Below are 26,373 nucleotides of genomic sequence, written 5' to 3'. Positions count from 1 at the left end.
ACCAACTCCTGGAGTTCACTCAGACTCACGTCCATCAAGTCAGTGATGCCATCCAGCCATCTCATCCTCTGTCGTCCCCTTCTCCTCCTGCCCCCAATCCTTCCCAGCATCAGAGTCTTTTCCAATGAGTCAACTCTTCACATGAGGTGGCCAAAGAGCTGGAGTTTCAGCTTTAGCATCATTCCTTCCAAAGAAATCCCAGGGCTGATCTCCTTCAGAATGGACTGGTTGGATCTCCTTGCAGTCCAAGGGACTCTCAAGAGTCTTCTCCAACACCACAGTTCAAAAGCATCAATTCTTCGGCGCTCAGCCTTCTTCACAGTCCAACTCTCACATCCATACATGACCACTGGAAAAACCATAGCCTTGACTAGACGGACCTTTGTTGGCAAAGTAATGTCTCTGCTTTTGAATATGCTACCCATGTTGGACATAACTTTCCTTCCAAGGAGTAAGCGTCTTTTAATTTCATGGCTGCAGTCACCATCTGCAGTGATTTTGGAGCCCCAAAAAATAAAGTCTGACACTGTTTCCACTGTTTCCCCATCTATTTCCCATGAAGTGATGGGACCGGATGCCATGATCTTCGTGTAATCATAATAATCCTTAAAAGAGGAAGAGCAAGGCAGAAGGGAGTCAGAGGGAGACATGACCATGGAGGAAGGTCAGAGAGAGACAGTGTTACTGACTTTGAAGATGGGGGAGCAGCCACGAGCTCAGGAGTGCAGGGGGCCGCAGAGCTGGAAAAGGCAAGGAAATAGAACCTTTTACATTCCCCTCGGAGCCTTAGATGATTGCTTCTTGACAGGAAAGCTACAACAAACCTAGACAGTGTGTCAAAAAGCAAAGACAGCACTTTGCCAACAAAGGTCCGTATAGTCAAGGCTTTGATCTTTCCAGTAGTCATGTACAGTTGTGAGAGCTGGACCGTAGAGAAGGCAGAGCACCGAAGAATTGATGCTTTCGAACTGTGGTGCTGGAGAAGACTCTTGAGAGTCTCTTGGACAGCAAGGAGATCCAACCAGCTAATCTTAAAGGAAATCAACCTTGAATACTCATTGGAAGGACTGATGCTGAAGCTGACGCTCCAATACTTCAGTCACCTGATGCAAAGAGCTTTTTCACTGGAAAAGGCCCTGATGCTGGGGAAGATTGAAGACAGAAGGAGAAGAGGGTGATGGGGATGAGATGGTTGGATGGCATCACCGATGCAATGGACATAAACTTGGGCGAACTCTGGGAGATGGTGAGGGACAGGGAGGCCTGGCCTGCTGCAGTCCATGGCGTTGCTGAGTCGGACACAACTGGGCAACTGAACAACAAAAACTAGAGCCTCTGGAGGGGATGCAACCCTGCCAGCATCTTTTTTTTTTATTTGGCTGCTCTGGGTGTTGGATGCTGTGCGTGGGCTTTCTCTAGTTGTGGTGAGCAGGGGCTTCTCCCTGTGGTGGCTTCTCCTGTGGCAGAGACTAGGTGCTCAAGCTTCAGTGGTTGCAGCACTTAGGTCCAGAGCATGTCATCTTCAGTTGTGACACACGGGCTTAGTTGCCTTGTGGCACGTGACATCTTCCCGGACAAGGGATTGGACCCACGTCCCCAGCATTGACAGGCAGACTCTTAAGCACTGGACCACCAGGGAAATCCCCTGCCAACATCTTGATTTGAGTCCAGTGAAAAACCCATTTGGACATCTGACGGCCAGAATTGTGAGATAGTGAACTTGTGTTGTTTCAAGCCTCTAAGTATGTGGTAAAGATTTTGTACTAAATATTCCAAACTCCAGTTCAGTTCACTCCAGTATGACCTATGACGCATGCATTTTAAGATTTCCATTTAGTTCACCATCTATTGATGGATGCCTACGGCATGCCAGGCTAGATAAGACGACTCTGGAGAAGTTGACGGTCTAGGAGACTTTCTGGTATTTTCCACAACCTCTAGGGGTACCAAACTCCATATGTGCCTCTGGTGACACATGGCAGCCTCTCAAGTACAGAAGTGAAATGAGGCCTGCTTTTCATTGACCTGGGAGGGCAGGGGAAGCGGCTGAGCTGGTGGTGAGAGGTTGGGCTCTCAGCTCCAATCCCCTTGGCTGGTGACCCAGACACAAGGACTGCAGGAAGGGGTGGGCTTGCCCTGGGCCCAGCCCCCAGGCCTCCTCCATGAGGCACCCCAGCCCTCCCCCTGCCCCCACTAACACCCCTTCTCAGACCCTGCCCCTCCTCTGGGGGGCTCTGGGCCAGCTGCCTCCTTGCTTGGACTGCTCTTATTTTCCCTTTACTAATCATCAGGTCCTGTCTGTGGAGGCAGCCAAGAGGAGCTCCTGGAGGCAGACCTGTCCAGGCACAAGTTAGGGGCTCAGCAATGCCTGGGGTATGATTGGTTGGGGCTGGATACAAAGGGTTCCTGTATAAAGCAAGGGCCTTCGCTTTATCCTTTTAGGGAAGTTCATTCTCTCTGATTGCCTCTCCTCCTCCTTTTGGAGATGTTGCTAGAATATCTCTGCAGCAGGGGCCCAGCCTATACTAGTCCATCCTTCACACTGAAACTGTCAGAACGTTTGTGCCAACCACCAGCTCTGACCTAGTCCCTCATTGACTGGAAATCCCCCTCCTCTTATCATCCCATTTATAACTGTGGTTTTAAACCTTAAAAAGAATAGTAAAATCAATGCATTTTTTTTTCAGTGAAATATCAGTATATAAAGCTGAATACCAGGAGGCAGTAAAGTATAGAATTGTCATTAAGTATCCGGACTCTAGCATCAGACAGAGCTGGGTTCAAATCCAGACTGTGCCACTTATGTAATTCCAACAAGTTGTCTAATTGCTGTCTTCATTTCCTCACCTGTAAAATGGGATGTTGGCAGTTCTTAGTGCATGGGGCTCTTTTGGAGATCAGAAGTGATTACTTAGGAGAGTGCCTGGCTGAGCATACGTGCTCAATAAAATGTTGGCTCTTATTACTAGAATATGAATCAATCTTCTAAGTTCTCATGTGTAACATGTATTATCATTTTATTATACAGTTGTATAATTAATATTTAATTATACAACCCATTGCAGACAGTAGTTTGGCTATCTGTATGAACACAGAACTTTTTAAAAATTAATTTTATTTTTTCAAACCACTTCAGACTTATAAAAATTTTGAGGAGTACAGAAATTCCCATTTGCCTTGCATAGAGTTTCCCCTATTGTTAATTGTTAACATCTTACGCCAGTATGGCACATTTGTTACCATTAATGAACCAAGATCGATACATAATCATTAACTAGGCTCTGTACTTTATTTCCTAGTTTTCACCTAGGAACGTCATTTATCTGTTGCAAAATTGCATCCAGGATAGCAGATTACATTTATTATTTTTTTAAGTGTGATAGCATTTTATTTTAGTTTTTAGAATACCTATTTACTTGGCTGCACTGAGTCTTAGTTGTGGCATGCAGAATCCTGTTCCCTGACCAGGGATCGAACCTGGGACCTCTGCATTGGAAGTGCAGAGTCTTAACCACTGGACCACCAGCGAAGTCCCGGCATATTACATTTAATTGTCACTCAGAAATGGAATTAGGCTCCTCTAAGGAATTAGGCTCCTGTTGCCTGTGACAGGCTCTCAGACTTTCAGGAGTACTGGTGTTTTGTAGATATTTTGTAGGATGCCCCTGTATTGGAATTTGATGTTTCTCTCCTGGTTACCCTGGAGTTAAACGCAAGAATTTGCAGTCAGTGGATCGTGGATGGCTACCACAGAGTTCTTTTAGCTTCAGCATCCATGAAATTAGAATCAAATGTCTGCGGGAACTCTCAAGCACAGTTTGGAGAATCACGGTTAGATAAGCAGGGCCCTTGGTGTGGCCTATGAGATCCTTCTCAGCCTGTCCCACCCACTTCTCTAGCCTCTTCTCCCAGCTGGGAGCCCTCCAAATTCACCACAGTCCCCCAAGAAGTCTGGGCCTTGATGTATATTGATTCTTCTATATTGATGTATATTGTATATTGATGTATATTGATTCTGGAATGCCTGTCCTCCTTTCTCTGTTCAGCTACTTCTTGGCCTATGAGATACAGGTTAACTCTTGCCTCCTCCCTGATGTCCTTCCCACTTTGCCTAAGGAGGCTGACACTGTCCCCGGGGTTCCCACAAAACTTGGCATTTCTCTCTGTATTGTCCTTCTTGGTACAGGTATTGGTCCACCTCTCCCTCTGGGCCAGAAGCTTCTTGAGAGCAGGGACTGAGTCATAATCCTGTCTATTCTTCATGCCCGGTGTGAGGCCTGGCATGCAGTAAATGCTCGAGAGCTAGCTGTTCAGTGAACGACTCTGACATTTAAGAGAGGTGCTGTGTCTGTACCAGCCTTAACACAGCATGTTTCCTTGATCCTAAAAATGTGGGGGTGTCCCTGTGGATGAAGGATGCCAGTAACCACCCTTTGGGTGGCTCTTTTAAAGCCACTTTCTCCCTGCCCCTGAGGGGTGTGAGTACATGGTGTGAACATGGAAAGGGCCACCAGGGGGCTCCAGGGAGCAGCTCACCGACCCAGCCTGAGAGGAAGATTGAGTGGTGGCTTCAGCAGCCAGCCTTGAGTCCTGCAGAATTCACAAAAAAAAGTGTGTCCAAAGAGAGGTCTGTTTTGCTACTGATGTACCAGGCTCTGTAGCAAGGACAGGATGTACCAGCCTGTTCTGAAAACACGTGTGGGCCCCAGACAGTCTTTTTCCCCCCGAGATCTCTGCCTGCAGAAATTCGCACAAAAGATACCGATAGCCAAGAAATAACATTTGCAGGAGCAAATGATCTCGTTACAACTGCCAGCAGACCTTCACTTCATTCAGATATCCGAGTTTCTGCTTCCACTGCAGAGTTAATAGTTCTCCCTGGATTGGAAACTCTTAATGGATATTACTAAAGCCAAGATTATCACTGAGAAATTGGAGCCAAAATCTCAGGGCTTTTTTTCAATTCTATGAGAAGGGGGAAAAAAATAGCTGAGTTAATTTAAGATAATGAAGTTTGAATTAGAAATTTTTCTCTGGGGTCAGTAACCTCTTTAATTTTGTCCTTGTGGCTGGTGTTATTAACACTCATAAGAATAACAGTAGCTCTAGTGTATTGGGTACCTACTCCATGTTACACTCTGGATGCCCATGCCAGGCACTTGCCCTTGGGCATCCAGGGGGGATTAAAGCAGCATAATCCTCACCCGTTCTGCTACAAAGATAAGAGCCCCGTCTCATAGGTGAGGCAGCTGAGGGTCAGCCACATTAAGTGGTTTGTCAAGGCTGGAAATCAAATTCTTTCTGGCTTCAAGACTTGAAGTCTTGTCAGTCACACAAGCACACCCCAAAAGGATCTAAAATAGCTGCCAATCATGAAACATGTCCGTGCTCCAGGGGATGGGATGGGATTATTGCAGGAGACAGAAAGATATGGTATTGCAAGTAAACCCATCATTAATAATAATGATAAAAAGGATGATGGTATCTTACAGTTCTGGGGCTACAAGCTTCCTAGCACTCACGGTAGACAAATGAAAATGCAGGGGGTGGGGGGTGGGTATCTGCTAGAATTGAATGAGGTTTGCACTCAGAAGACTTTTATAGTTTAAGAGCAAAGTTATGATGGAATCTCTGAACTCGCATGTTTTAAGAGGCAGACTCCTCCTCCTAAGGGTTTTGACCCAGCTGCTCATGATCCTCCCGCACCCACCTTCTGCTTGGCTCCCCAAATGTGACAGTGATCAGGTGAGGTGCCTATCGGACAGGTTCCAGGAACCTGGCCCTGGCGGCTCCCTATCCCAAAGGCTCTCTAGCCAGAATTTCTGAGAATGAGCATGCTAAACCATAGAGCCCAGAACCAAACTTGGAGAACACTCCAGCCCCAGCTGAAAGGCATTAATTGTCTATCCACAGCTTTCTTAAACAGGAGAGCATTTGTAACTGGAGCGCAAAGCAGTTTCAACACAGAACCATGACTAAAGGAGGATGTGCAAAAACCTCTCATACTTTTGTCCCATAGCCTGAGTCCCTTCAGAAGCCTCCAAGCTTCTCAGGACCGGGTGTGTGCCATGCCCTTGGCCGGGCATCACGCGCCCATGCCCGGCTCATCCTTGGCCAGTTCACTTCGCTGTGCTCCAAGACTTACCCTGGGGTCAGCATGGAGCTATTAATTATTTTTCTTTGTCAAACCTTTGTCAGCAACTTCATCCCCAAAGAAGTGGTTTGTGTTCCCTTTGGCAAGAGTTGTGACTCTAGTAAATAAGAGATAATTATACACGGGTTTTAAAATTAAAACACATAAAAAGCTAACAGTACCAGTGAGGAGTTACTTACGTTTTACGGCAGCCTGCTTCCCTCGGGACAGCAGACTGAATTTGCTGTGTTTCATGCAGACTCTGAGGGGTTTGAAGATAGATTTTTATTTTAAGAGGCCTGAAATCCTCTCTTGCTTCTAGTTAGTATGAAATCATGCTTCACATTCTTTCGTATTTTAGCACCTTTGGAGGAATTTAAGGCTCCAAGACTGCAATTAAAATGTGAGCATTAAGGAGTCGCAAGATTAAATGAGAGAATGTATCAGAAAGCATTTGGAGATGTTTCTATTGCATCATGTTCATTCTATGTGCATAATGCTTGGATTTGGCAGGGAAGGAGAAAGGCGTTCTTGTCTTGTGGCTGCTGAGAATTTCTTTTTTTTTTTTTTTTGTCCTCTACTTTGTGCTTGGAAAGTGAAAATATATTCAAGTGAGTCCTTACAAACATTTGATCTTGTTTTCATAAGAAGTGAGAGGAATTGTGAGATGTAATTTTAAAAGTGGAAATATATATATTTTTCTCATGTAGAATTATTTGCTTAGCCCCGAAGATGGGGTCGGGAGAGAAGTGTGAGGTGTGGCTGACCCTTGCTGCCTGTTCACAATGAACCTCTCCTTAGTGTGCCTGGGGGAAGCTGCTGAAGTTTTGCTTCGTGGAGCTGCTGAGAGGAGGAGACATCCTGCCGCTGTGTCAGAGGACCTAATGCCATAGAATGAAGGGCTGTGCTCCTTTTAGAATGTAAGGCTGGCTGCGGAGCCCACCTGGGCACTGGTGGGCAGGCTTAGCTCTTTGCTTTTCACCCGCGTGCCCCTCCCCCACCACCTTGATGAGTGATGTGCGGAGGCCAGTAGGGAGCACCGAGGACTCCAGGACTTGGGGAGAGTTTATGTCTGAGAAGTGAGCTGCCAACTGTACTTACACAGATGGGTGTTTGGGCTCTGGATATCTATGAATACACCCCAAAAGACATTGTCGGGCCCGTAGGAGTAAAGATGGTGTGGGAAACTTGAAACCAGGATTCCAACGTGGTGGAGTGGAGAGAGTTAAATTTCATGTGTTGTGTGCTAAACTTTCTCATAGGGCTTTCATATCTGTAAATAATAGGAGAAAGCCCTCTTTTGACAACCCTGCGTTTAAGACGTTTCCACCACTTTGACTATTAAGTGGCATTATCTTGCCCTCCCCACCCCCACCCCAGATGTGCTTTGATAACCGGGCAGCACTCCCTGATGTCATCAGTACTTAAATTTATTTGGAGGGATGAGGAGAGTTTTAGCCCTTGAGAAACAATGGCCAGTGTTTACTCTCCAGGGGAATCAGCCTTTACATCATCTGAACCTAAGACATTTTCTGAACTGTAATATATATTATCACAGATCTTAATTTGAGGCATAGATGTTAGAATAATTTCATTTTGAAATATGGTGGTAGTAAAATCCAGCATTAACATGAGCAGTCAGTAATTCAAACTTTTATTTGCTCTGGTATCAAAGGACTATCTTTCTGCTCCCACCAGCCGCGTGTGGGGAGCAGGGAGTGTGGGCGTGGGGGGAGGGGGAAAGATTTAGCTTTTTGCTGATTATAGTACTTTTCCAGTCCAATTCGGTTTTTTTCTTAAAGAACTGCTTCCCCTCCCCCCGCCCCTTTGTAACTGATTTGTTTAGTTTCTGAAGTCCACAAGAGTCCTGCGTGGCTCCCTGGATCTTTGTGAAAAGGCACATGACCTTTCCCACTAAGCTGTTGGCGCTAATCTATGCATGCCTTACCAGGGGCAGAAAGTTTGAAAACTTATGAGAACTGTTTATAATCTCCATTTGTTTCCCCCTTTCAACATCTTAATGCCACAGTGAACTGGCTGTTTTGGCAAAGAGGTCTCAAGTGGGATGATTGAGGGGGAATTTTCCCCCTTGGTGGAACTGATTGACTAGCCTATGTGAGCTGCTTTAGAAAACTTTTCATCTGTAGAATAATTTTGGCCATTATGAACATAAATGGCTTTGTCACCCTTTAGCAGGCAGATGGAGCATGTGTTTCACATTATTAATTCGAGGCGGCGTTAGGGCTGGTTGAAGCAGCTTTTAAGAAAGCAGAGTCTACACGTCCCCATCATGCTTCCAGTTCCACTGCAAAAGGCAGTGTTCACACTGCCCAGGGTTGCGGAACAGCCCCTTCTGATGGGAATGCTGTGTGACAGGGACCTTGCCAAAAACTAATGGATCATTTACAGGAAATAAGAAGTTAAGGAGGAGGATGAGTCAGTAGACTTCAAAGCGAACCCATTTCCACAGAACTTAAATAATGAATACCAAAGACTGAGGATTTCACAGACAGCTTCTCCAGCTCTCCGTGCAGCTGGAAACTTCGTGCAACTCCAGTACTGTCTGCTCTGATACAGGGTCCCAACTGCTTCAGGAAAGAAGAGGCGATAAGGAAGGCAGGGAGAAAGAGTAGGGCAGGGATGAAAAAGAAAGAAGGGGAGTGATTTGAAAAGAAAGATAGAGGAAGAAGGATGGATGGGTGGATGGATGGGATAGATGGAAGGAGGGATGAAGGAGAAGGGAGAAGGAACAGAGGGATGGATAGGCAGAGGTTGGGGGTGTCAGATGGTGGGTAGTTAAGTCTAATTTTGTACAAATATATTTTGTGTGGCAAGTATCCTGGTACCCCTGTCACGTGGGTCTCTCTTTAGCGGACTGTGCTGTGCTGTGCTTAGCCACTCAGTCGTTGAGTGGATTACTAAAGTCAAAATAAAATTGTGTATCTTTTAAATGCCACTTAGTCATTTATGAGATCATAGACAAGGGGTTTAAGGAGTTTTCTTTTGGAACTGCTTATGATGGAGAACTGTGTTTGAGAAAATTGAGGGCTGGTTCAGATTACGAGCATAGCGCAGAGGTCCCTCACTTAAGGAAACTTGTATATATCAGTGAAACAGTTGGAGTTGGGAGATTTATGTGTATGACATAAATTTTTTTTTTTTTTTTAGATTTAAGGGAAACTTTATTCAGTCTTTTCCAAAAGCAACCTAGTTTAAAAATCGAATTGAGATCAATAGAGAAGGAAACCCTAGACAGATAGACAAACACACACACCCACGAAGGGAAGGTAGTACAGGGAGGGCTGCTAAGTCAGATTCTCTCCATCTTGGAAGTGAGGTCATCCCAGATCCTGGTCAGCTCATCCTCTTTAGTCTTCTGCTCAACCACCTCCTCCAGCGAGTAGACTCGCGTCTGCTCCTTCCTCAGGACCACCTGCAGTGCCAGGGCGTCTGTCGGGGCCTTGTTCCAGACCTGGGCAATCTCCTTGTTTGCCTGCGGAAGCTTCTCCTCCCCCTGGGCCTTCAGCACCTGGTACTTCTGGCCCTCCTTCCTGATCCTCTCTGTATAATCCTCAATGCACTTCCTCGGCGACTCTTCATTCCTGCCGTAGCCTTCGATCACCGTCTTCTGTTTCTCAGACGGCTTGACGAGGTCGAAGAATGACTTCTCCTTGTAGTACAGGTCTGCTGTCAGCTGAGCTTTCTCCTTCAGAACCTTCTGGATCTGAGCCTTGACAAGTTCCTTCTCTTTCTGAGCTCCTCCATCGCGTGGTTCACAGTCCCCTCAAACCCGTCCATGATCTTTCCCGTCTCCAGGATCCTCTCCTGCAGCTCCGCGCACCTGCCCTGCGGCGCCTCGTTCTCCTGCGTGACCTCCACCGCTGTGTCCAGCGGTTCCACTTTCAGGAGTTTATTCATTAAAAATAATTAGACAAAGGTATGAACACTGTGTGGATAACAGCATTGTTCATACTTGTAAAAACCTTGAAATAAACTTATACGTCTAATAGATATCAAGTAAATCATGGCGTATGTATATTGCATATACTATAACATCATCAAAAATACAATGCGGTTCTGTATTACTGACATGGAATGATTTCCACAGTATATTAAAAAATTTTCAGAAAGTATATGCTTATATGTGTATAAACATTTATATTTACATTGAAAAAAAGTCTGGAGGGATATACCTAAATGTTAACAATGATTAAAACTAGGGAGGTAGGGTTGGGGTGATTTTAATTTTCTTGTCTACAGTTTCTCATTTGTTTTCTACAATGAATATGTATTACTTGCCTACTCTAAAAAAGCAATTGAAAGAAAAAAAAAACAATTGGTAGAAGAGGGGGATTTTTCACTGAGAGAGGATTTATTCAAGCTTTTTTCCCACAGACAAGGGCCCAAGTTAAGTTTGTGTTTACAGAGCCCCTCCCTATGTTGGAAGGGGGAAAAAAAAAACCTTCCCAAATGTCAAAATCCTGTTTCTGGATCTCTTTTGCTTCAAGGGCCCTCTGGTGCCAAGCCCTCCTTCTTGCTCATAGCCTGACCTGAGTCCCCTCGGGTGGCCAGATGCCCTTGCAGCCAGCAGCACTGGAGGAGGAAGCAGCAGGGGTACCTCTGGCCAGATGGTAGGTACCCTTGCCTCTGGGCTGGAGACTCTAGGTTCCAATGGCAAGTGACCAGAGACCACCCAAGGCCAGCATTGGTATTTTAAAAGACTTGGGGACTGGAGGGGGAGGAGAAATCACTTATTTAAAAGAAGAAACCCTAGACTGCCTGTCATTGGAAGGTTTTTGCTGGACCCAGGCTCTCTTGGTCTGGAGGAAAACCAGAAAGTGCATCCGTGCCCTGTTCTCAGAAGTTCTCCAAGCACAGCATGGGCCCATCGAGGGTCTGAGGCAGGGGTGGGGCTTTCTCTGCCTTTTCCCTGATAAATGCTTCTACTTTCTGGGTGATGTGGGGTTTTATTCCCTCACTGTGGGCTTGACAAGGGTGCTCTGGCAGGTCCTGACCACTGTGTCTGCTCTTCCATCTGCTGGAAGGCCATGGTGACCTCTGGGACTACTTCCCACTCTTGTCTTGATTTTTCTTTGTTGGATCCAGCTGGTCTCATCCCCAGGGCAGGATGGGTGTGGGAGGAGGACCAAGACAGTTGGGATTCTTTAGCTGGTGGGTTGCTGGCCTGGAGCAGAGCCCAGCTTCTCAGCCATCCCTGCCACAGCCTCCCCCCACCGCCTAGTTCTTAGTTGGAATGGAAGATTCAGTTCTATCTTGGTTTGGAATCAGCATGCTGATTGCTTACTTCTCAGCAACCGGACCTCATTGGAGCCAGACTTAATCTTTGTTCATCACCCACTGGCTATGTGATCCAGGCAGATCATTTAACCTTTCTGAGCCTCTGTTTCCTCATCTGTAAAATTTCAGCTTTACTGGGGGTGGAGGTTGGAGGGAAGATGGGTAGGTTGAAGACTTACTTCCCTAACATAGGGAAGTGCTTCGAATAATATCTCACACACTGTAATAATATTATTACTGCTGTGATAACTGACATTGACTGAACAATACTTTATGTCAGGCAGTTTTCTAAATACTTTGCATATAGAAATTTACTTAATCCTCACAATGGCCTCTGGAGTAGATACTAACTAATCCCACTTACAGATGAGAAAAATGGAACCATGGAGAAATTGAATTAACTTGCCCAAGTTAGTATATGAATTAGTGAAATAACCAGGCTGTGGCCAAGAAGTTTTTTTTTTTTCTTTTTTTAATTGTGGTAAAATACACATAACATGGGCTTCCTAGGTAGCAGGAGACCTGGGTTCGATCTCTGGGTCAGGAAGATCCCCTGGAGAAGGAAATGGCAACCCACTCCAGTATTCTTGCCTGGGAAATCCCATGGGCAGAGAGAGGAGCCTGGCAGTCTGTAGTCCATGGGGTCGCAAAGAATCAGACATGACTGAATGACTAAACAACACATAACATAAAATTTACCATCTTAACTATGTTCAAGTGCAGAGTTCAGTGGTGTTAAGTAAATTCACATTGCTGTGCAGCTGATCTCCAGAGCCCTTTTTCATCTGGTAAAACTGAAGTTCTATATCCACTAAACAGCTATTCCCTATTACCCCTCGCCCATCCCAGACCCTGGAAACCACTGTTCTACTTTCTGCTCCTATAAGTAGAACCATGCAGTATTTGTCTTTTTGTGACTGGCTTATTTTACTTTGCATAACGTTCTCAAAGTTTACCTATGTTGTGGTATGTGTCAGAATTTCCTTTCTAAGAGTGAATGATATTCTATTATGTATATATATACACCAGATTTTCTTACCCATTCATCTGTCCCTAGACATCTGGCTATTGTAAATAATGCTCTTATGAACATAGATATATCAGTTTGAGTTCCTGCTTTCAGTTCTTTTGGGCATATACCCAGGGGTGCAATTACTCTGTCTTATGGTAAATCTATTTCTAATTTCTTGAGGAACAGCCATACTATTTTCTATTATGGCTATACAATTTTATGTTCCCACCACAAGAATTCCTATGTCTCCACATTCTCCCCAACACATGTTTTGTTCATAGTAGCCATCCTAGTGGGTATGAGGTGGTATCTCACTGTGTGTGTATGTGTTTTTTACAGATTTTGGGGTGTGGACATTTTTAAAGTCTTTACTGAATTTGTCACAGTATTGCTTCTGTTTGATGTTTTGCTTTTTGGCCCTGAAGCATGTGGGATCTTAGCTCCCCAATCAGGGATTGAACTCGCACCGCTGCATTGGAAGGAGAAGTTTAACTACTGGACTGCCAGGAAAGTCCCTCATTGTGGTTTTGATGTATGTTTCCCTCCTGATTAGTGATGTGAGCTTCTTCTCATGTTCTCCTTGGCCATTTGTGTATCTTTGGAGAAATGTCTATTCAAGCTCTTTGCCCATTTTTTAATCAGGTAGTTCATTTTTTTGTTGTTCAGTTATAGGAATTTTTAATATATTTTGGGTATTAACCCTTTATCAGATATATGATTGACAAATGTTTGCTTCCATTCTGTGGGTTGCCTTTTCACTCTGCCGATTCTGTCCTTTGATACACAGAAGTTTTAAGTTTGGTGTAGTTCAATTTATTTATTTATTTATTTTTTTACTTTTGTTGCCTTTGCTTTTGGCACCATAACAAAACAAGGAATACTTTTGGGTGATCTATAGTTGAGGAAAGATGAGGGAATAAGCAAATTCTGTTCATTTTGTTTGGAAAAGTAAGATGTGAAGACAGGAGCCAGCACCCTTTGTGGTGTTGAGTAGTGTAGAGAGACTTAAAAAAAAAAAAAAAAAAAAAAAGATAAGAAGCTATAACTAAGCAAAGGCAGTTTGGGATTGGACCCCTGCCCAACATGAAGAGAAAAAGAGCCTAAGAATACTGTATTAGCAGACAATGTTTGAAGCAGAAAAAAGAAAAAGTCCTAAAGGGCCGAGAGCCAAAAAGTCCAAGTAAGAATAAAAAATTAGGAGAAAATGGGGAAATGATGGGCCCTTGACAGTCTAAAGGGGGGAAAAGGTGGTGTGCATTAGAGAAGGATTATTGGGTTGAAATTTGAGCAGGGAAGTTAAAAAATTCTTCTGGCTGGGCAAAAAGGGAGATTCTACTGCCGGGGAAAATGGATTTTGCAACAGTAGGGGAGAAAAAGCAGGACACAGAGGTAGTGAGGCTGCTAATTACGAGAGGGAGGGCTTTTCAGAGACTCAAGGAAATGACTGCGGAGCTAAATTCTTAGTCCCTTTCAGCCTTCCCTGTCAGGGGTTCCAGCAACAATGAATCAAGCACAGCCAGAGCAGGCGAGGAAACAGGAGACATGGCAGCCCTGAAGAGTGTGCGGAGAAATATCTGAAGCCCATGTACACCCTTTGGTTTCTATTATTTATGTTAAAAATGGCGAGCACTGTACTGTGGCAGGAAGAACCCTGGCCATGATTGCTGCTGCAGACCCCTGAAAGGCAGGAGAAGTCTTCAGTGTCTGAGGCAAACAGACCTTGAACAGCAGCAGCCTGGCCGGAAGACAGTGCCACAAGCCAGGGGAGAGTTCACCTGGAAAGAGCACTGTGCTGGGAGTCCAGAGGCCTGGTGCCTTCCGGCTTGGCCATAAATTCACTCTCCTTCAGTGATTCCTCGCATCTTCTTCTAGAAAACAAAGGCCACAGCTAGTTGATCTTCTTTTCAAAGAGGCAAAGAGTCTTATTCAAATGACCTGAAGTCGATGGAGATTATTTTAAGGATGTACGTGGACAAGAATTCCGAAGAAGCAGAACCGCTGGGCCAGCGGCTGAGCAGCCACCACAGGAGAGCTGGAGGGAGGACCGTGAAGGGTGCTCGGAACCTCAGGCAGCAGGAGAGGCCTCAGTGGTAGAAGTTTCTGGACTGTTCATCTGGCATTCTGCCACTAACGTGACTCTGTTCTGTTCTCTTGCTACTGGCTTCCTGCCCCTCCTCTCTGGATCTTTTCTCTCCTTTGCTCCTGCTTGAAGTAAGGATTGTTCTGTGCTCTGATCCTGAGCCCAAGACTTGTTCTTAGAGGATAATGAAGATGATAATAGCAGCTAACATTTATCGAGTGCCTACTATGTGTCAGGTGGTGTTAAAAGCACAAGATAGGTCTTAAATTACTTTATAGTCTTAGCAATCTTGTGGGGGCAAGAACCACCGTTATCCCCAGCTGGAAAAAGCTGAGGCCCAGGGAAGTGATTTGCTGTGGTCACACAAAGAGTAAGTGTCATAACCAGCATTCAGATTCAGTCAGTGAACTCCAGAGCCTGTGCTCTGCACACCACCCACTGCTCCCAGCAAGGAATGGGAGGAGTGAGCTGCCAGAGGTCTTCAATTCCTGTTTCCCTCAATGGTTACCCAAGCAGCAGTCATCTGTCTGTTCATATCAAACTGTTTAGGACATTTTTGGGGGGTATTTTTCAATCTGTACCAGCTCTGAGAGTTAGTGCTGAGTTTACTGTATGTAACATCTTGATGGACTCTGGCATTTGCCATTATGAATTGCTTGACATGGGTTGGTCAGGGAGGCAGGCCGACAAGAGAGGAGATTGAGGATCTGGTTCACTACACATTCATGGCACAGACAAGGGCATTCAAGCCTGGTAACAGAGGGGTTACAAACATCTCAGCCCTACTCGGATGTCTAGGCAAAGATGTGGGACTAGAGTTCAGGGTGGGGGTGGTCACGGTGGACATTAGGCCATGAGAATGAATGAACTTTCCTGGAGAGAGTGTACAACGTGGTCAGTCTGACTATATTTATCAAATTCTTTCTCTGCGAGTCTAAATACCGGATGAATCCCAACAACAGATTTTTTTTTTTTAATTTGCCTTTTTTTTTTTTCTATTTTTGTGATAATTTCAGACCAGTTTTGTTGAAATGGACTTCCCACGTGCGTAGGCTATCCACTAAGACATGTCTCAACTGCTCGCCTCTAATACCTAACTGCTCAGGCCATGCATTACAGTCAGGTTGGTGGTGATTGCAAGGGTAGTCAGAAATTAAGCGCTTGTTGGCAATCATCTAGGTGCAGTGCTTTTAGTCATGTATGTATTTTGGTGGGAAACAATTGGCTTAAGTTCTTCAACTGAAATTGTGCAATTATCGTCTGTGCACTCCGACCCTTAAGCCATGAAGTAAAAGGACAAACCAGAAGGATGTGTTTCAAAAGTACTGGGGCCGATCAAATCTTTTCTGATTATGTTCTTTTGGAGTTTAACTGTCTAAGCTCTAGAATATGGAAATGGATCATTCCTGGAGCATTCTGGATTGAGTAGTTCAAGATCTATTGATAGAATTCAAAGCCTCCGTAGATGGCTGTGCCAGCCAGATGCTGCTGCTCTAATTTCACTTCTACCTGCATTTGGAGAGCAAGTGTCCCAGTCAGGTAAGGGCTTCCACTCACAGTCATAATCTTCTGTGTATGATTGGAAATGTTTGGGAGTGTGCTTGCTCCCATTTAGGATTCTTACACTTTTTTTTTTAACTTAAAAATTGTTCCATGTTTACATTTCTATCCATAGATCTACTTATGTGTTCCCTATAGTTTTTAATAACTTCATGGAGTCCTGTTGGGTTGCTATACTGAATTTACTTAACCTGTTCTGTGATTGGACGTTTAAACCGGTTTGATTTTGCTTCTTAGTAATACGCCATTAGAAACTTTGTTTGCATTGCTTCCTTTCTTCCTTTCTGTCTCTCTTTTCCATTTGAGTATTCCCTTGGGAATATAGCCCAAAGAAGAATTAAGGATCAGAGGTTTCATAGCTCTTGTTCCATGGCAACAGGCAGCCAGCAGAAACGCTGGAGCACTCACAGTGCTCCCGGTGATGGCTGAGCACGCTCGTTCCCGACATCTCTGCCAATATTGTTCTATCATTGTCTCTTGTACTGTTTGTTAGTAGGTTTACAGTTATTTTGACTCATATTTCTTAAGTTATTACTGAGGTGGAACATTTTCTCCATGTTGGTTTATTGGGTACATTTCCAGGGAGCATAATGTGTATATAAGAGGCTGGCACAGAGTACCACTTTTTAATGTTCCTTCTCTCTTTTCCCTTTCCCTCATTAGCCGTTTGTCAAATAGGGTGTCATTACTGACGACAGTATGTTTATATCATAATATAAGATTTCATTCCTATTTTGGATCATAAATATCTGTTATAATTTAAAACTTTATTTTGCTCCTTTTATGTTTGTTTTGTTAGTTTTTATTAGGAGACTTTTTATTTTTTAAATTGAAGTACAGTTGATTTACAGTGTTGTGTTCATTACTGCTATACAGTGAAATGATTCACTTATCCATATATATTCTTTTGTAAAATATTATTTCTATTATGGTTTGTCATTGAATATTGAATATAGTTCTCTGTGCTTTACAGTAGGACCTTGTTGTTTATCCATTCTATGTATGAAAGCTTACATCTGCTAACCCCATCCTTCTGCTTCATCCCTCCCCAACCTTCTCCCCCTTGGCAACCTCCAGTTTGTTCTCCACGTTCGTGATTCTGCTTCTGTTTCATGGAGAGGTTCATTTGTATCATATTTTAGATTCCACGTATAAGGAACATCACATGGTATTTGTCTTTCTCTTTTTGACTTACTTCACATAGTACGATAGTGTCTAGCTGCATCCATGTCTGCAAATGGCGTTCTTTTCTTCTTTATGGCTGAGCAGTATTCGATCGCGTGTATGTGCCGTGTCTTCTTTATCCATTCTTCTGTTGGTGGACATTTAGCTTGTTTCCATGTCTTGGCTACTGTGAATAGTGCTGCTGTGAACACAGGGCTGCATGTATCTTTCTGAACTATAGTTCTGTCTGGATATATGCCCAGATGTGGGACTAGTGGATCATATGGTAATTCTATTTTTAGTTCTCTGAGGAACCTCCATACTGTTTTCCACAGTGGCTGCCTCAACTCACAACAGTGTAGGAGGATTCCTTTTCCTCCACATCCTCTCCAGCATTTATTATTTATAGATTTTTTTTTTTAAATGATGGCCTTTCTGACTGGTGTTAGCGAGTACCTCATTGTAGTTTTGATTTGCATTTCTAAAGGAGATCAGCCCTGGGTGTTCTTTGGAAGGAATGATGCTAAAGCTGAAACTCCAGTACTTTGGCCACCTCATGCGAAGAGTTGACTCATTGGAAAAGTCTCTAATGCTGGGAGGGATTGGGGGCAGGAGGAGAAGGGGACGACAGAGGATGAGATGGCTGGATGGCATCACTGACTCGATGGACGTGAGTCTGAGTGAACTCCGGGAGTTGGTGATGGACAGGGAGGCCTGGCGTGCTGTGATTCATGGGGTCGCAAAGAGTCGGACACGACTGAGCGACTGAACTGAACTGAACTGAATTATTAGTGATGTTGAGCAACTTTTCATGTGCTTCTTGGCCATTTGTATGTCTTCTTTGGAGAAATATCGATTTAGATCTTCTGCCCATTTTTGCATAGGGTTGTTTGCTTTTGTTGTTGTTGAGTTTTATGAGCTGTTTGTATATTTTGAAAATTAAGCTCTTCTCAGTCACATCATTTGCAAATATTTTCTCCCATTCTGTAGGTTATCTTTTCATTTCTTATGGTTTCCTTTCCTGTGAAAAAGCTTGTATGTTTTGATTAGACCCCATTTGTTTATTTCTGTTCTTATTTCTTTTGCCTTGGGAGACTAAGAAAATGTTGGTATGATTTATGTCAGAGAATGTTTTGTTCATGTTCTCTTCTACTAGTTTTATGGTGTCATGTCTAATGTTAAATATTTAAGCCATTTTGAGTTTATTTTTGTGTATGGTGAGATGATCCAACTTTCTTAATACCACTTACTGAGAAATTGTCTTTTCCCCATTGTACATTCGTGCCTGCTTTGTTGAAGATTAATTAACCGTAGGCTTGTGAGTTTATTTCTGGGCTCTCTATTCTGTCGCATTAATCCAGTTGTCTGCTTTTGTGCCAGTACCACACTGTTTTGATTACTGTAGTATCAAAATTGTAGCTAAAATACTAGTTTTGTAGTGTTGTATGAAGTCTTGGGAGAGTTATGCCTCTTGCTTTATTATTTTTTGGGGGGATTGTTTTGTCGATTCCTGGTCTTTTATTATTCCATACGAATATCAGGATTATTTGTTCTAGTTCTGTGAAGAATATCATGGGTAATTTTATAAGAATTGCATTAAATCTGTGGATTATTTTGGGTAGTGTGTCCATTTTAACAATGTTAATTCTGTAATCCAAGAGCATGAAATACCTTTCCATTTCTTTGAATCTTCTTCAGTTTCTTTTATTAATGTTTTATAGTTCTCAGAGTCAAAATCTTTCACCTTCTTGGTCAGATTTATTCCTCAGTATTTTATTTTGGGGAGTACAGTTTTACAGGGCATTGGTTTTTTTTACATTTCCTTTCTGATACTTCATTGTTGGTGTAAAGGAATGCAACTGATTTTTGTATCTTAACCCTGTATTCTGCTACCTTACTGAATTCATTTCTCAGTTTCAGTAGTTTTTGTTTGGTGTCTTTAGGGTTTTCTATATATAGTGTTTTTCTCATCTGCATATAATGACAATTTTACATCTTCCCTTCCAATTTGGATACCTTGTATTTATTTCTTTTTCTTGTCTGATTGCTGTGGCTAGGACCTCCAAGACTATGTTGAAAAAAAGAGATGAGAGTGGGCATCCTTTTCTTGTTCCAGATTTTAGTGGGAAGGCTTTCAGCTTTTCACCACTGAATGTGAGTTTGTCATAAGTAACTATTATTATGTTAAAATATGTTCCTTTATACCCACTTTGATAAGAATTTTTATCATGAATGGATGTTGAATTTTGTCCAGTGTGTTTTTTCCTGCATCTGTCGTGATGTGCATGTAGTTTTGTCTTTTGCTGATGTGGTGTGTCACATGGATTGATTTGCATATGTTGAACCATCCTTGTGAACTTGGGATGAATCTCACTTGGTCATGGTGTATGATCTTTTTTATGTGTTGTTGGATTTGATTTGCTAATACTTTGTTGAGAATTTTAAAGGAGACTTTAAATAGATTTTAAAATATTTGAGTCTACCTTCTTCCTGCCTTATATTAATAATACTATTTAGTCAGTAGTCATGAAGTCATCTCTCTACTATAACTGGGGTAAATATACTTTTTGATTAAGTGCTCTCTGAGTTTAATTAGTTCATTGACCAATTTGGAAAGTATTCTCATATTTGGTAAGTTAAGATTTAATCTACTTTTCTTCTTATTGATACCAGATTCTTCCACCAGCATTTAGTAGATGGTGATTCTCTCATCCACTTATTGTGATTCTTAGTTTTTGTTTGTTTGCTTGCTTGCTGTATTCTAAGGACTTATAGGTACTTAAATTCACCCCTGGAATCACTATTTTATTGGAATCTTTATCCTGGCTTTGATCCAACAAAATTCAGTTTTGATGAAGATTACTTTATAATATATCCTTAAATTTGATTATTACATCCTCCTCCAATCTTCTTTGGTATTATTGTGTATTTAGTTTTACTTATAAATTTTGCTAGTGGTTTATCACATACTAGAGCACTCTAGCTGGAAAAGGCGATGGCACCCCATTCCAGTATTCTTGCCTGGAGTATCCCATGGATGGGGGAGCCTGGTGGGCTGCAGTCCATGGGGTCCCTCAGAGTCGGACACGACTGAGCGACTTCACTTTCACTTTTCACTTTCCTGCATTGGAGAAGGGAATGGCAACCCACTCCAGTGTTCTTGCCTAGAGAATCCCAGGGACAGGGGAGCCTGGTCGGCTGCCGCCTATGGGGTCGCACAGAGTCGAACACAATTGAAGTGACTTAGCAGCAGCAGCAGCAGCAGCAGCAGCAGAGCACTCTAGCAGGAATTTAATTGTTCTTATGCTAATCTATTTTTGATTTATAGACTAATGTTAGTGATATTACTCTAAATCAAGAGTAGTGACTCTATAAGAATTGCTTTATTTTTAAGTCCCATTATAGTTTGATATCAATAATTTCTACTTCACCATGATATGCTATTCATCTAGATTCATCTAGATTCTCAAGCTTTTTTTTGTTTGTTTTTTTCAGTACTGGGAATCGTATCATTTTTCATTGCCTTTTCTAGCTTTATATCACTGGTATGTATTTGGTTGGTTTTGCATTCTCTATTTACACTATTGGGCTTCCTTGGTAGCTCAGACAGTATTATCTGCCAAAAAAGTAGTATTTTTATTTCTGCCTTTCCTATATTTATTCTCTATTTCTTATTCATCATAATCTTTTCTACTATGACTTCTAATAGAAATACTGAGAGGAGAGTCTTAGACCTCTGACTATGTTTGCAAAGTAAAGCCCTTGGGACTGCGTTATCCATTATGGTTAGCTGCTAGTCACTGATGGCTATATTTCAATTCAAATAAATTAAAATTCAGTAAACTGAAAATTTTGGTTTCTTAGTCACATTAGCCATGTTTATGTGTACAATATGCCACATGTGACTCGTTGCCACTACACTGGACAGTGCAGGAATATTTCCATCATTACAGAAAATGGACAGCTCTGATCGAGGCTCTCCACACTAAAAATAATATTGATATTCAGCTTTTAACCTACAATCATTTTTATCTTAAGGAAAATATCCCTTCTTCCTAAATCAAAGGTTTCTTATGAAGAGGTAGTGTTGAACATTAATGATGGCCCTCTCAGAATCCACCAAAGTAATTCTTAGATTTAAAAATAGATTTTTCTTATCAAAGTGTTGAACAATCCTAATAAATTTCCCCATGTAGTGCAAATTCTATCTTTGTAGAATAGCTCATATTATTCATTTTTGAAAATTTCCCCTGTCTATAGGATATTATTTGTGATTTACTAAACTATATTCTTCAGTAAGATAATCTTATAATTTCAAGACACCTCCACCCCCCACAGTATTGTCCTCATCAGATGTTCAGTCACGATATTATTGGCTTCCTAACATGACTTTATGGTATATAATGGTTGGATGGCATCACCGACTCAATGGACATGAGTTTAAGCAAGCTCCAGGAGTTGGTGATGGACAGGGAAGCCTGGCGTGCTGCAGTCCATGGGGTCATGAAGAGTCGGACACAACTGAGCGGCTGAACTGATATTTTGAAACAGTTTATGTAACTGGTATGTGAAAATTTAGTGATGTTCTCCGGAGAATTCATTAGGGGCTTCTTTTAGAAATGGATGGATGGAGCAAAATTTTCCCAAACAGTTTCTCTGATATGAGTGTTTTCATGTTTATAATTTGTTATCCAATATAACTGGTTTTTTAATCCAATATAATTGGGCTTCGCTGGTAGCTCAGTTGGTAAAGAATCCACCGGTAATGCAAGAGACCCTGGTTCAATTCCTGGGTTGGGAAGATCTGCTGGAGAAGGGATAGGCTACTCACTCCAGTATTCTTGGGCTTCCCTTGTGGCTCAGCTGGTAAAGAATCCGCCTGCAATGCAGGAGACCTGGGTTTGATCCCTGGGTTGGGAAGATCCCCTGGAGAAAGGAAAGGCCTACCACTCCAGTATTCTGGCCTGGAGAATTCCATGGACTGTATAGTCCATGGGGTCACAAAGAGTAGGACACGACTGAGCAACTTTCACGTTCATAATTAATTCGTCAAACACCATTGAATGTAAACTTCTGGTAGAACACCAGGCAGCATGCTGGCTGACGAGATGAATGTGACATTGGCCGTCAAAAAGAATGAGGATTTTCACGCCCCCTCGTCATTGGATTCCTCAAGGCTTCCCCCTACCCCTCAACCCCTCCAACTGGACTCCCCAGCTTGAGTTCCCAGGTCAGTCTCCTCCTCTCCCCACCTCCATCCCTTGACCTCATTACCTCTGCCCATCTCCGAGTTTCTAATGCAGAGAATACCTTTTTCCTCTTCACCTTTCATTCACCCTGAGGATCCACCCAAAGTTTCTGTCTAGGATTTTCTCTGAGTGATTTCTCTCTGCTCTCATCTTAATGTATTCCTTGATCATGTCATTCTTTTTGGCAAATAACTATCCACAGCCTTGTCATATTATCTAATTATCTTCTGTGTCATTATGTATGTCTCATATGTCTAATATCCCTGTAGGGGTGAGAGTGGAGGGAGATTTCAGGTTTTCTATTTCTTTTGTTTAGCAAAGAGAGTCCAATACATAAAGCTGAGTATGTGGATGAAGTTAAGAGATACTTATTGAATAAGAATTTTGATAAATTAAGGATTCTCATTTCATTACCAAGCAAAGCCAATAAAATCTGTGGCCAAGGGCAAGTTTTATGTAACCTAGGAGGAGAAAAAGGCAAAGGAGATTCCATAAAGGACCAGACTCATCTTCCAAGTTCGTTAATTCAGCCGCTATTTCCCCTTCACTAATAGATGACTCTTGAGTACCTAGCATGTGCTGGGTGTGGGAGATACAGGGTTGAACAAAATCAATATAGTCCCTGGCTTCATGGTGTTCACACCCAAGTAGGGGAGATTGGTATTAAACCAGTAAACCAATAAGTTGTTGGTTTCAGTTGGTTTTCACTCACTAAGTCACATCCAGCTCTTGGTGACCTCATGAACTATAGCATGCCAGGCTCTCTGTCCTCCACTAATTCCGGGAGTTTGCTCAGATTCATGTCCACTGAGGAGAAGGAAATGGCAACCCACTCCAGTATTCTTGCCTAGAGAATCCTGTGGACAGAGGAGCCTGGGGGCTGCTGTCCATAGGGTTGCACAGAGTTGGACACGACTGAAGCAACTTAGCATGCAAGCATGCGTTGGAGAAGGACATGGCAACCCACTCCAGTATTCTTGCCAGGAGAATCCCAGGGACAGAGGAGCCTGATGGGCTGCCAGACACAGAGTTGGACACGACTGAAGCGACTTAGCAGCAGCAGCATGTCCACTGAGCTATCTGACCATCTCATCCTCTGCCACCCCCTTCTCCTTTTGCCTTCACTCTTTCCCAGCATCAGGGTCTTTTCCAATGAGTTGGCTCTTCTCATCAGGTGGCCGAAGTATTACAGCTTCAGCAATAGAGCTTCCAATGAATATTCAGGGTTAATTTCCTTTAGGATTGACTGATTTGATCTTCTTGCAGTCCACAGGAATCTCAATGTCTTCTCCAGCACCACAATTTGAAAGCTTCAGTTCTTTGGTGCTCAGCCTTCAAATATATAATTCCAAATTGTATTAAGTGCTATAAAGGCAAGAGAAGGATATTGACAATTAAAGTTAGCCTAGGTGGTTGTTTAGGGCCTCAGTCAGTGCAGGAAGTGACATTTAAGCTGAGTGCTAAAGGATGGGTCATTAGCCCAGTATAATCAAGTAAAGAAACCAGGCAGAGGGAACAGCTTGTGCAAAGGCCATGAAATGTGAAAGAGCTTAGTGGGTCTGAGAAACCATCAAAGGCCATCGTGTCATTGAACATTTAATTAACTGTTCAAAGAAAAAAGTGTTCCCTAAAATAACAATTATAATGTTAGAGAAACTAAGTCGTTAAAGATCTGTTGTGATAGTTGGTGAATATTTTTCTTTAATTTTAGACATTAATTCTGAAATATATAGCTTTCTTTTTTAAAATCTTACCATTTTTTCAAAAGTCCAGTGGACCTGACTGATATTTGAACATCATGCCTGCCAATATGCCTACAAAGTCATTGATAAATGTCCAAATGAACCCAAATTGTTGGTCATAATTTTAATCATGCCTTTTTTTCTTCTTTCTTGGGAAGAAAAAAAAAAAAAAGAGGTGTTATTTTGACTTTTGGCTAAACATATTGTGTTGTAGATTATCCTTCAATGAACTATTTAAAATGTTTAAATTAGGTGCTACTTAAAATTTTATTTTATTATACCATCAATAGCCAATTTAAAAGAGCCAACTATTTCTAGTTAAGAAAAAAAGGCCACTGTATGACTGGAGCTTGATGAATAAAGGGGAAATTTCCTATGGTTGAGGCAGATTCAGATTCAAAAGTACTTGGATTTTAAGCTATCTGACATACATTTTAGAGATTTTTTTTTTCCAAGCCAATGTATGTGCCTAGTACTGTCCAAGTAATATTACCGTGTATAATCTTATTTAATACTGAGAACATCCAGATTACATGGGTACTTTATTATGCCCATTTTCCAGTTGAGGAAACCAAGGCCTAGAGATGTTAAGCAGTTAGCCTGGGGTCACACAGAATATTGGTGAAAGAGTCTATATATAAACAGGTTGCCTTGAGCCTCCAGAGCCTAAGCCTAAGCTCTGACCACTGGGTCAGAGCCTTGCCAGAAGGTCACTTGACCACTGTGTGGCTGATGGAGTTAGGCAGTAAAGGAGCAGGCAGATAAATTAGGAGACTCTTTCAATGGTCCAGGTGAGAGGTCAAAGCTTGGACCAGGGACTGTTGTGTAATTGAGAAGAAATTGGTATTTGGGGGTCAGGGCAAAAAGTTAGAAAAGGAAATATGATATAAGGGAATAAATATGCTTTACTTAGACTCTTTTTTTTAAAAATCTTTGAATTCTTATTTTAAAAAATTTAGAATTTAGGGGGAAAAAAAGTAACCAGCAAAAGCATAGCAAGAAAATAAAATTAGGATCAGAAATGAAGTACAAATCAAACTAATAATTGATAAGTAGAAAAAAAGAAAAGTGAAAAATGATAATTATTATTAAGTGAGTCATTTGTATGGAATATTATTTATAACTCCTAGCTAAATTAGCTAACCAAGCTGAAGCAGATAAGTTGAGTGAGATAATGAAATTAGTCAACAATTTATTGTTATGAGATGTGAGAGGAGATATATTGCCCTCCGTGGGGCCCGTTCTTTTTCTTTTTTCCCCCCTTTTCTTTCCCTGTCTGTTGAAGTCTGACCAGTCTGCATTATCCTGTTTAAATCCCTTCCTAAAATAGAAAAATGAAACCATCAATGTGTACACATGGTTATTTTAGCCCAAATCAACAATTACCAGCAGTGGAGATGGCCTTGCCTTTGTGCAAGCAAAGGTTACATTATATTCAACCTTTTCTGTTGAAGGGAGCAGAGATGGGTTTCATCTGCTTTAGAAATGCTTTCTACCCCAACAGACGTATTATTAAAAAGCAAGTTTTGTAAGTTTATCATGTGGATTATCAAGTCCAATGAACAAATCAGAAGGAAACATCTGTGGGTGAATTTAGGTTATGCGTTCAGGTGCAAAGGTCAAGTATAGCTGCTGTGTTACTTACTTTTATTCTCTTGAGAAAAGGTGAATGCACAAAGCTGAGAAGTAAATTATCATCAGGCTTTCCAGCTGAGATGTGAGGAAACCTGTTTTCGGTTTCCAGGGAGCAGGACTGTGTCTGTCTAGGTGTGTGCCCAGAAACTCCTGTAGTGAGAGGGCAAGAGAGGGGGGAGGAGACCCCGGGAGCGACTGCCGAGGCCCACTTCATGTAAATGAGAGATTCACCTGAGTCTGCTTCGAGACTCCCTCCTCCTGGGAGAAGTCTTCACATCTGGGATTGGACCCTCCTTAGAGAGCCGGCAGCCCTCTTCCATGGTTCCAGTTGCTTTCTATAAGAGGAATTAGGAAACTTGCAGAACAGTGCGTGGAAGATGAGCAGAGAAGGGCAATAAAGGAGTCTCAAGCCCTGTGCATTAGACATGAAAAGAAGGAAGGAAGGAAAGTTAGGTAAACTGAGAGAAGAAGAGAAGCAGCAGAAAGGATGGATAACTAGA

The 26,373-nt window shown here is 42.4% G+C and overlaps 1 protein-coding gene and 1 non-coding gene across 2 annotated transcripts in view; one reads left to right on the top strand and one right to left on the bottom strand.

Annotated features, from left to right (window-relative positions):
- Positions 1-26,373, top strand: part of PARVA (parvin, alpha) — a 180,070-nt gene that overhangs the window by 33,685 nt on the left and 120,012 nt on the right.
- Positions 3,457-3,529, bottom strand: TRNAG-UCC. The gene has a single exon. It is a non-coding gene; the product is annotated as a tRNA-Gly (tRNA).

Source organism: Bison bison, unplaced genomic scaffold (assembly GCF_000754665.1).
Source record: "Bison bison bison isolate TAMUID 2011002044 unplaced genomic scaffold, Bison_UMD1.0 scf7180017864518, whole genome shotgun sequence".
In the NCBI taxonomy this organism is placed as follows: Eukaryota; Metazoa; Chordata; class Mammalia; order Artiodactyla; family Bovidae; genus Bison; species Bison bison.
This window is presented reverse-complemented; position numbering and strand designations above follow the sequence as displayed.